Here is an 11,008-nt window from a genome sequence, read left to right on the forward strand (position 1 = left end):
CCGCCGTCAAACAAACCTGGACGGCTTTCCCTTACCCCCTCCCCCCCCCCCCACACTCAAAAAGAAACGGACGTCCCAGCCACAATCCCGCCCCCTCAAGACTATTCTCCTTTGTCATTGGTTGGCCGCCCTGCCGGTGTGGGCCACCCCTCGAATCCCATTGGCGGGTGCCCGCGTCACACATAGCCTGCTTCCGTCCAGCAGGTTCGGTTGCAGCGGCACCCGCCAGGTTTTTTTTGCCGCTCGCTTTCCTTGAACCGTTTTCGCGGGAAAGGCCCGCGCTGCATCATGGGTGTAAAGGGGGGTGCTGGGGGTAACAGGATCAACCCTTAACTGAACAGCATGGCCAAGCCTGGGTCACACTATCAAGTGTATCTTTTCAACTATTCCCACAACAGTTATTTAGTTTATAAAATATTAATCTTATTGATCATGTTGTAGTGGAATCATTCATTATGAAAATAAAACCTCAACTAAATTGTGGCTACATCATCATTTATCTGAAATGAAATTTCAACTTCACCAAGATGCAAAGCAGGTCCAAGTCAAAGTTGCACTATCCACATCCATTCTATCCACTCCAGCTATCCTAAAAACATAATAATCTTTTCTTAAATATAAGTCATGGCACATTATGGTGGAATGGTCTACATATCTAAAAATAAAATAATTTTTTACATATCTAAAAGTATTTACACATAAAATACATTTTTAGTTAACACTTGGTATTAACTCTACACCATCTAACCATTCCCAGAATTTACTTAGGGGGTATATGGAGGGGGGAGTGGTCATGGGAAACAAGGTGGGGTGAGTTCACCATTGAGACTTAACTGGACCTAGCCCATAAATACTGCAGGTCAGGGCTGGATATTCTGCAGCAAGTGATTCACCTCCTGAGTTTCCAAATTCTTTCCGCCATCTCCAAAGCAAATGCCAGGAATGTGAATACACCTGTAATCTGGGCAATGTCTCCGGCATCTTAATCTATCTGTTACTCCCCACTTTGTTGACTATCCTGACTACTGTCCAACTCTACCTCCCACCATATCAGGTATTCCCAACTGCCAGTGCTGATTGATTTGCTCATCCAAAGGTCTAACTAAGGCTGCAATGGGTCAACCAAAGATGCTCTGTGTGTAATAACTTCCCAATTGCACAAATAAGTATCCAACACCAACCATCTCCCAAGTAAACTGAGAAAGCAACCAAGAGCACTGGGACATTTGGGACTCTTTCTGTTTGACTCATCCCAGGAATTGCTGCTCAGAATTACTGCATTTTAATGAAAAATTTCCTGGCCAAGAAATCTCTGCAGAATGTGTTAAGTGCAAATCATGGTATAATCTCATCAGTCCATCCCAACCCAAATATTAAAATCACGCACACACTTTTCCAAAGGAGGTTATTCATAACAGTTAAATCTTCTACTACTAAAGGGAGGCAAGTGTGTTCACAATTTGTAAAAAAAATTAACACTCCCCAACCATCTCTCACTTACCATTGTCGCATTAAAATGACTGCCAATGTATTTTATTCATGCCTTCTGAAGGATTATTCTCATAGTTCCAGTGACTTGGAAGAGATTGAAATGTAGTGACTCATCCAGTGCACTGGGGGAGGAATTGAGTCGATGAGAACAGGGGTGTGAAGTCTGAAGGCAGCTCATCATTAAGGAATGGAGTCATCAGCAAAATCATGGCTAAATGACATGAAGAAGTATCTTGTGATGGAAAATTCTAAAGGACTCCTGAGCAATGTGAAAATGAGGCAGTTGATGAGTCATCAACTAGAACAGATCAAGGGATTGAGGAGGAAATTAAATAGCCAAGAACATAACTTTGATGGTAGACCACATAAAATAACCTCATTAGAAATGAATATCCTTACACTTTGGTATATGCATACAAATATACATAAACAATTACATAAACAGGAAAAAACATCAAAGAGGCTGAGGACAACAGAAGTGGTCAATTTCTGTTTGCAAACAATTAAACTTTAGCTACAAGTCCAAAACAAGAATACATCTGAGTCATAAGTCTGACACATGAAACTGATAAAAACAACTACAATTTGAAAGAACGGAAAAGGAAGAATTAGAGAGAGGGAAGGCAGAGAAGAAGAAAAAATAGGAATTTATTTTGAATATTTTACTTTAGTTGATGAAAGAAAGAACCCATAGTAGAAATAATTTCCCTGGATAGTAGGAACCTGTGTGTAATAACTTCCATGGATCAATGTCTCCCATAAAGCACAAACAGTAGCTGTTCAGTATGACAGATAATAAATTAGAAGATAAAGACAATGTAAAAAAGGCAGTACATTAATCATGGATGACGTTAATCTTCATGTGGATTAAAGTAAACAAATTAGCAGAGGTCATCACAAGGAAGAATTTATAGAGTGTATTTGGGACAGTTTTCTAGAACAATACATTTTGGTCCGACCAGGGATCGGGCTCTTTTGGATCTACTGTAATGAGGCAAGTTTCAGAACTGACCTCAGAGTAAAAGATCCACCTCGGGAACAATAAATGTAACTATAGAATTTAGCATTCAGTTTGAGATTGTAAAACTTGGGTCAGAAACAATTGCGCTAGATTTAAATAAGGGTAATTACATCAGAAGAAGGGTAGAATTGACTGGAGTGGATTGGGAAAGGAGTTTAACAGCAAAGAGAGTTGAGAAACAATGGCAGACATTTAAGAAAATAATATTTGACTCACAGCAAAGATGAGGAAGAAAGATCCTAGAAAAAGAATAAGATAACCATAGTCATCAAGGAAATTAGGATTATCAAATTGAAATGAAGTATAATGTGGCCAAGATTTGTTTTAAACAAGAAGATTGGAAATATTTCAAAAGTGAACAAAAAATGATGCAAAAAAAGTGAAAAATAAACTAACAAAATAAACTAGCAAATAATATAAAAATGGACATTTGGAGCTTCTTTAAATAGATAAAAAGGGAGGCAGAGGCCAAAGTGAATTAAGGTCCCTTAGAGACTGAGGCTGGGGTGAAGATAACAGGGAATGTGGAGAAGCAGAGGGATTGAATAAATAACTTGTTTCGGACTGAATGGTAGTGGACACAAATACTAAATAACTAAAGCCAAAAATGGGAGTAATGGTGGAGGAAATAAATACAGCAACTACCACTGGAGAACAAATACTCGGGAAATAAATAAGGTTAAAGGCTGTTAACTCCCCTAAACTTGATGAGTTGCATCCGAGGATATTAAAAAAAGTAACTGCTCAGAATTCTTGTAATAATCTTTCAAAAATCCTTAGATTCTGGTAAAGTCTCAGAGGACTTGAAAACTGTCAATTTAAAACCCTTTTCTAAAAGTGAGGAAGAAGAAAAACAGGCAACCATAGACCAGATAATTTAATGCGTCATTGGCAAAATGTTCATCTCTTAGAAAGGATGTAAGACAGAACATTTAGAAACACATAGTATAATCAAGCAGAATCAGCATGACTTCATGTAGGGAAAATTATTCCTGACAAATTTATTAGAATTCTTCAAGGAGATAACAAGCAAGGTAGATAAAGGGAAACCAGTAGATGTAATGTATTTTGATATCAATAAACTACCACATGGAAGATTACTTAAAAAGAGCCCACGGTCTTGGAAGTAGTATATGAGAATGGATAGAGGATTGGCTAAGAAGACTAAGAGTTGGGATAAAGGGGGGGCAATTTCAGGATGGCAACTTGTAATTTGTGGAGTGCCACAGTGATCAGTGCTGGGGCAACAATTATTTATAACATATTAATGACATATCAATGAATTATTGTCTAGTTTGCAGATGACACAAAAATAGCTGAGAAGGCAAGTAGTGAGGATGAGACAAAAGTCTACATGGGGATAAAGACAGGTTAAGTAAATAGTCCAAAGCTTGACAGCTAGAATATCATGTGGGAAAATGTGAAGTTGTACACTTTAGCAGGAAGTTTGGAAGCACTGAATGTTATTTAAATGGGGAAAGACTGCAGAAAACTGTAGTACAGAGGATGTTGGAAGTTCTCATACATGAATCACAAGAAGTAAGTATCCACATTCAGTGAGTACTATGAAAGGCAAATAAGTTCATAAGACGTAGGAGCAGAATTAGGTCATTTGACCCATCTCGACTGATCCGCCACTCGATCATGGCTAATATGCTCCTCACCCCCATTTTCCTGCCTTCTTTCTACGTCGCTTTAGCCCATTACCAATTAAAAATCTGTCCATGCCTCCTTAAATTTACTCACTCTCCCAGCATCCACTGCACTTTGGGGGGTAGTGAATTCCATAGATTCACAACCCTTTGGGAGCAGTAGTTTCTCCAACTCTGTTTTAAATTTGCTATCCCTTATTGTAACACTATGACCTCTTGTCCTAGAATGCGCCAGAAGAGGAAGCATCCACTCCACATCTATTTTATCCACACCTTTTACCATCTTGAATTCATCAATTTGATCTCCCCTCATTCTTCTAAATTCCAAAGAGTGTAGGCCTAAATTGTTCAATACCTCTTCATATGACAAACCCTTCATCTCTGGGATCAATCTAGTGAACCTTGTCTGAACTGTTGCCATTTATTTCAAAAGGAATGGAGCATAAATGTTGGGAGGTTTTGCTGTAATTATACAGAGCACGAGTCAGGTTATACCTAAAATATTGTGAACAGTTTTGATCTCCTTATCTAAGGAAAGATATACTAGAGGAGAGGAGGTAATCAATGGAAGGTTCACTAAGTTGTTTCTGGGTATGGATGTACTGTCTTATGAAGAGATGTTGAGTAAGTCATGCTGGTATTCATTGGACTTTAGAAGAACGAGCAGTAACCTTATTGAAACATGAAGAATTTTTAAGAAGTTTGACAGAATTGATGCAAGGAGACTGTTGCCCTTTGTGGTAGTATCTCGGACCAGACATCATAACCTCAGAATAAGAAGTCACCCATTTATGAAAGAGGTGAAATGGATTTTTTTTTCTCTCAGAAAGTAGTGAATTTATGGAACTCTTTACCACAGAGGGCCACTTAAAAATATTCAAAGTTGAGACAGACAGATTTTCAATCAGTAAGGGAATCAAGGTTTATGGGGAAATAGGTCGGAAAATGGAATTGAGGATTATCAGATCAGCCATGTTTTCACTGAATGGTAGAATAGACTCAATGGGCTGAATGGTAGAATAGACTCAATGGGCTGAATGGTCTCTTTCTGTTCCTACATCTTATGGTTTTATAGTTGCCAGACTTAATGAGTGCTTTCAGCATTTTCTGTTTTTATTTCGGGTTTCCAGCATGCACAGTACTTTGCTTTTGGCCCACTGGATGAAATGGAAAGAATCTGAATCCAAAAGACAGATTTATTCCTTTAGTCCTAGAAGTATGCCAGTCTGGGTGTTCGAGACAAAAAAAACTTGCAGATGCTGGAATCCAAGGTAGACAAGCAGGAGGCTGGAAGAACACAGCAAGAAAGGTTGCATCAGGAGGTGGAGAAGTCAATGTTTTAGGTGTAACCCTTCCTCAGGCCTGGAGGTGGGTGTAAGGGGAGCTGCAGGTAAAAGGGGTGGGATGGGGGAGGGTTTAGGGTCGGGAGAGAAGCGGAGTGGTGAGGTAGGGATAGGTGAAAACAGATAGATGGTATGGCCTTGTTGGTCAATGGGAGGAATGAATCCGTTTGGTAGCTGGAAGGAAGGGCTGGTCAGAGGAATGGAAAGGAGGATGAGGGGCTGAAAAGTGAGTTGGGGGATGGGAAGGGAGGCCGAAATTAGAGTCACACAGTGCTTCCTGGTTCAGTTTTAAAACTCATGAGTATGCTGCGCAGTTTGACCTTTTTCTCAAGTTCCATCACTGGTCATTTTGAAGCCACTTCAATCTCTAAATGCCCTCTTTCAAGAAAGAATGTTACTAATTGGTTATGAGAAAAGTGACCAAATACATGAGACATGATCATAAATAAGTTGAATCCCAGAGATATCCTTCAGAATTATCTAATTAACTTCTAATTTGAACTCTCATTAATCTCAGTATAAATTTTATAATTATCTCCAGTCTTAGAGAAGGAAAGAGAAAAGTCAACAAGGTGTTTCACTCCTTTTTGCTTTCAAGTGCCTTTTGGAGGTAAGTGCATCAATCCTGGGTAAGGAGTAGGTCAGACCATGATCATTACCAATAGTCAAATGGATCGTGGATAGCTAGCAGTTTCCTCAGACATCTCTTAGAATCCCTACAGTGCAGAAACAGACCCTTCGGCCCAACAAGTCCACACCGACCCTCCAAAGAGTAACCCACCCATACCCATTCCCCTACATTTAACCTACACATCCCAGCGCCTAACCTACACATCCCTGAACACTATGGGCAATTTAGCATGGCCAATTCACCTAACCTGCACATCTTTGGATTGTGGGAGGAAACCCACGCAGACACGGGGAGAATGTGCAAACTCCAGAGAGTTGCCCAAGGCTGGAATCGAACACGGGTCCCTGGTGTTGTGAGGCAGCAGTGCTCACCACTGAGCCACCGTGCCACTCCAAAAGAAAGTGAATCATGATTGTGTAAATAAATAAATTAGAATATTCCAATCAATTAGGAGAAACAAATGCCTATTGCTATTAAAACAAATGTTTAGGTAAGGGAGACATTTGTGTATCTTAGTGAATGAGGTGCAAAAAGTGTGTGGCTGCACTTAACGGGGGAAGAAGGAAGCAGGAAGTCTGTTAGTTCTTTTAGAAGCTGCAGCACAGTATGTGATCAACAGTTAGTGCCTCAGGAAGTGTATCCAGGGTTAGCTGGCTCAGACTAGGTTTGACCTCTTGTCTATACAAGGTTAGTAGTCTCAAACAGAGCAAGAATTCAGGTAAGAAGGAAATGACTGGTGCTCTCAATTTATGTGCATCAATCTAGCAAGAGCAAGACCAGGCTTGGCTGTATTGATTCCAGAGTTGCATAGAGATTGTTAAAGCTCAAGCATGTTTAATGGACAAAAACTGAACTGGGACCAACTGCCCTGAAGCTCTATCACACTAAGAAATGAGCATCTACAAGAGGGGATGAGAAATAAAATTGGCAAATTTTCTCTTTAGTTATTAATTGCTTTGAGGTTGAATTTTTTTTTGACATAAATCTTAGTCCAGGCATGTGTGGGAAGAATGGTGACTCGTGTTAAATAAGTTTAGATAGATTTCTGTGTAACTATATAAGGAACAGACAGTTGACATGCAGGTATAGCAAACAATTAGGGAAGCACATGGTATATTGACTTTTATTGTAGGGATTGACATACAGTACTAGAGAAGTTTTGTCATAATTTTATGGCCTTCCTGAAGGCATTTCATACAGCCCTACACAACAGACTTGTGAGGAAAATTGTAGGTCATAGAATAATAGGATCATGAGCTAGGGGGATACAAAATTGGCTGAGTGAAAGGAAACAGAGAGTAATGGTCAAAGGATGGAGGAAGGTTTATAGTGGTGTTCCCCAGTGATCCATATTGGGTCATTTGCTTTTCCTAAAACACATTAATGATCTGGATCTTGGTGTGCTCGGGATAATTTCAAAGTTGGCCGCAGACATGAAATTTGGAAAAATTGTAAACTGTGAGGAAGACACTGTAGAGCTCCAAAAGGACACAGTTGTGGATATGGTGGATAGATGGCACAAGGGATTTGATGCAGAGAATTGTGAGAGGGTGCACTTTGATCAGAAGAATGTTGAAGGACTATAGGAAGTATGGGTTGGGGTTAATTTCTAAACAGGGTGCAGGAGCATAGGGAGCTTGGTGTATATTTTGATAGATTACTGAGAGTGGCAGGACTGCTGAGGTTTTTAATAAAGAATACAGTATCCTCAACTTTATTAATGGGACGTAAAGTACAAGAGCATGGAGTTAATGCTGAGCTTGTATAAGACTCTTGTTCGACCTCAGCTGGAGTATTGTGTACAGTTCTGGGCAATAAATTATAGGAAGGATGTGAACGCAGTGAACAGAGCACAGAAGTGATTCTAAGAATGATTCCACGGATGAGAAATTGCAAGTTATGACCATAGATTAGAGAAGCTGGGGCTATTCTCCTTGGAAAGAAGAGGAGATCTGATGGAGGTTTTCAAAATCTTAAGGGATCTGGATAGACTGGATAGGGAGAATTGTTTCCCACTTCTAAACAGTTCAAAAAACAGACAGCACAGATTATAAGTGATTTTCAAAAGATGTAAATGTCAGGTGAGAGAAAACATTTTTTAGGTTAGGGTGAATAGTTAGGGTATGGAATGCACTGCCTGGAAGTGTGATGGAGGCAGATTCCAAAGACACATTTAAGTGGGATTTGACCAATTATTTGTATAGAAATAATGTGCAATGTTTTGGTGAAAATCAGGAGATTGGCATTAGATTAATGGTGCTCATTTGAAGACGGTGCAAGTATGATAGGCCAAATGGCCTCCTTCTGCACTGTATCACTTCCGTGATTCTGTGGGGCTTTGGCAAAAGCATACCTGGAATACTGTGTACAGTTCTGGTCTCCAAATTTAAAGGATATACTTGTAATGGAAGCAGTCCATTGAAGATTCACTAGATTGCTCCCAGGATAACAGGGTTGACTGATGATAAGAGTTTGAGTAAAGTAGATGTATATTCTCTGGGGTTTAGAAGAATGAGAGATATTCTCATTGAAACTTTGAAGATTATGAAGGGACCAGAAAGGGATTCTGAATATTTGTTTTTCTAGCATGAGCATCACTTGCAGGATAAGATCAGACTGAGATGAGTATTTCTGCATGCAAGGTTACAAATGTTTGAAATGTTCTACCCCAAAGGGTAGTGGTTGTGCCATCACTGAATATGCAAGCCGAGATTTTTGGTGTTTCAACAAATGGAGGGATAAAGGGAACCAGTGGAAAAATGGAGATGAAGCTCTGAATAGTGGAAAGGGTTCAACAAATGCTAAGCTCTCTGCAGAATTCCCCCGTTTACCTGAATTTTAGACCTACATTGACAGAAAGCACAGACCGGGTTTCTGTACTTAACAAGAATTAATACTTATTACAAATATATAGATTCTAACTACAGACAAAGAAAATGAACCGTTGATATATAACTCCACTAGTTAAAGCTCTGACCCCCTCATAAGCTTCCCCAAACACATTCAGACAGGCACAGATTATGAAATATAGGTGATATGGACACAGGGAAAGACTGAAAAAGCAGTTCAATGATCCCTGTCTCCAGAGTTCGCTGAGATGATACTTTGGCTTTTCAGGAATCTTGATCTTTCTTCCCCAAATATTTTCCCTTGTTTCCATGAGCTTATTGGTTAAGAATCACAGCTTACAGTTAGGATGGGGGAAAAATAAATTGACTTTCTTCAGGCTGGAGATTGTTTTTAATTGCAAGAAAAGGGATAGCTCCTTCCTTTTCAAAGATCCGATGGCTTCTCCCTCAAACATTTGTACCCACAAGCTGCTCAGCTACATTGGAGCCAATCACAAAGTTGGCAGGCGGGAGGCCAATCAGCTACTTGCTGCCAGCCAAAGCTCCAATTCATACACATCCTTTGGCTCAAGCTCATTTGTAACTAGATATCCTCACAGTTTGAACAAACAGCTATGTAACCAGCTCTTACAATGAGTGACAGGTAACTTGCTTTTAAAAAGTACAACAATCTTCAATCGTTGTTGGCTGTAAAACAGTCCTTTTCATATTTCTGTCCTCTCTGAAAATTAAAAAGATACAGTCTTTACATGCTCCCATTTTTAATGTTCTTATTGGAGATCAAGCAGTGTGAAACACCCTGGATCTCAGCAGGAGTTGGCATAAATAAGCAATAAAAGAAGTATGGAGATCAATATTGAGAAAAAGGAAAGACTTTAAATAATTTAACTATTTAACTTAAGCTGAATAAAGAACCAAATCAATATTGTATATAAGTTGAACTTTTGGAGATAATTTTCACTTCAGTACAGTGAGTGAATCATTCCACTATTATTATAGACAATAAGTGCAGGAGTAGGCCATCTGCCCTTCAATTCTGGATTAGTGGTGCTGGAAGAGCACAGCAGTTCAGGCAGCATCCAAGGAGCTTCGAAATCGACGTTTCGGGCAAAAACCCTTCCTGATGAAGGGCTTTTGCCCGAAACGTCGATTTCGAAGCTCCGTGGATGCTGCCTGAACTGCTGTGCTCTTCCAGTACCACTAATCCAGAATCTGGTTTCCCGCATCTGCAGTCATTGTTTTTACCATCTGCCCTTCGAGCCAGCACCACCTTTAATTATGATCATGGCTGATCATCCTCAATCAGTATCCTGTTCCTGCCTTATCCCCATAACCCTTGATTGCACGATCTTTAAGAGCTCTATCCAACTCTTTCTTGAAAGTATCCAGAGACTTGGCCTCCACAGCCTTCTGGGGCAGAGCATTCCATACACCCACCACTCTCTGGGTGAAGAAGTTTCTCCTCAAATCTGTTCTAAGTGGCCTACCCCTTATTTCTAAACTGTGTCCTCTGGTTCGGGACTCACCCATCAGTGGAAACATGCTTCCTGCCTCCAGAGTGTCCAATCCTTTAATAATCTTATACGTCTCAATCAGATCCCCCCTCAGCCTTCTAAACTCAAGCGTATACAAGCCCAGTCGCCTCAATCTTTCAGCATAAGATAGTCCCGCCATTCTGGGAATTGACCTCGTGAACCTATGCTGCACTCCCTCAATAGCCAGAATGTCTTTCCTCAAATTTGGAGATCAAAACTGCACACAATATTCCAGGTGCGGGTCTCACCAGGGCCCTGTACAACTGCAGAAGGACTTCTGTGCTTCTATACTCAATTCCTCTTGTTATGAAGGCCAGCATGCTATTAGATTTCTTCACTGCCTGCTGTACCTGCATGCTTGCTTTCATTGACTGATGTACAAGAACACCGAGATCTCGTTGTACTGCCCCTTTACCTAACTTGACTCCATTTAGGTAGTAATCTGCCTTCCTGTTCTTGCCAACAAAGTGGATAACCACACATTTA

The sequence above is a fragment of the Chiloscyllium plagiosum genome, chromosome 24 (assembly GCF_004010195.1).
Source record: "Chiloscyllium plagiosum isolate BGI_BamShark_2017 chromosome 24, ASM401019v2, whole genome shotgun sequence".
Lineage (NCBI taxonomy): Eukaryota > Metazoa > Chordata > Chondrichthyes > Orectolobiformes > Hemiscylliidae > Chiloscyllium > Chiloscyllium plagiosum.